Source organism: Saccoglossus kowalevskii, chromosome 11 (genome assembly GCF_978046115.1).
Source record: "Saccoglossus kowalevskii chromosome 11, keSacKowa6.1, whole genome shotgun sequence".
Lineage (NCBI taxonomy): Eukaryota > Metazoa > Hemichordata > Enteropneusta > Harrimaniidae > Saccoglossus > Saccoglossus kowalevskii.
The window spans coordinates 23199244-23200155 of NC_140651.1; the positions used below are offsets into that span (position 1 = coordinate 23199244).

The following is a 912-nucleotide window of genomic DNA, read 5'->3' on the forward strand; positions in this document are numbered from 1 at the left end:
ACATTGCCAGTGTCATTTGTCTTCTGTTGTTAAGAATGAGGGGTGTACCATTAGAAATTATGGAGGAGGCACGAAGTTAAAACCAAGCAAGCCGACTGACAAAATTTACATGCAACACAAGAGAGGATTGCAGTAGTAGTTATTGCAATTCCGGAATCATTGTGATCGGGTGGCGCAGAGGGTAGCGGAGATAAAAAACATAGTTTTCATCGACAACTTTATAAGATTGCTGGCAACCATTAAAACATGCGGTCAGATTTCTTTGACTTTTTGGTTTTGCTGGTGTATAGAATTGTAGGCCCTTGGTTCTCTCAAATTCGTCAGAAATTTCCTACATTGCAAAGAAGAAAGAATAAAAGAAACACAAACAAAAGTGTATAGTGTGTGTCGAAGCCTTCGAGACTGTTGCAGTATGCCGATTATATCGCACACGTGAGATGAAATAATAAAAAGAGTATGGCGTAGTCGGCAGGATTCGAACCTGCGCGGGGAGACCCCAATAGATTTCTAGTCTATCGCCTTAACCGCTCGGCCACGACTACTTACATACACACTTTATAGAAAGATAACCTGATTCGCCATACACGCATAGTATATATATAATGACGCGAGATTTCCAAATAAAAAATGGGTCTCCTTTTGATATTTTCAGGATTTAAATAGGTCGTGTTTTTTGCTGTGTTGATATATGCATGTAATGTGTGACATTTGACAATGATAAAATCATTTTACAATGGCTTGTATTGATAAATTTGTTTCTAGGGGTGGGTTTTTAAAGTATCTGGTGTCGGACCGTGATTTTCACCGAAACTTTGAAGTTGATGCCCCGTATACTTGTATATAAATTATAAGATAAGATAACTTTATTGACATTATTCTTTCTATAGAAGATGAACATACTCAAGTAAAATA

General features: G+C 37.4%; 1 non-coding gene across 1 annotated transcript; it reads right to left on the minus strand.

Moving 5' to 3' along the window:
* Positions 1–460: 460 nt before the first annotated feature.
* On the minus strand, positions 461–542 carry TRNAS-AGA (transfer RNA serine (anticodon AGA)). Its single transcript has one exon. It is a non-coding gene; the product is annotated as a tRNA-Ser (tRNA).
* Positions 543–912: the final 370 nt, after the last annotated feature.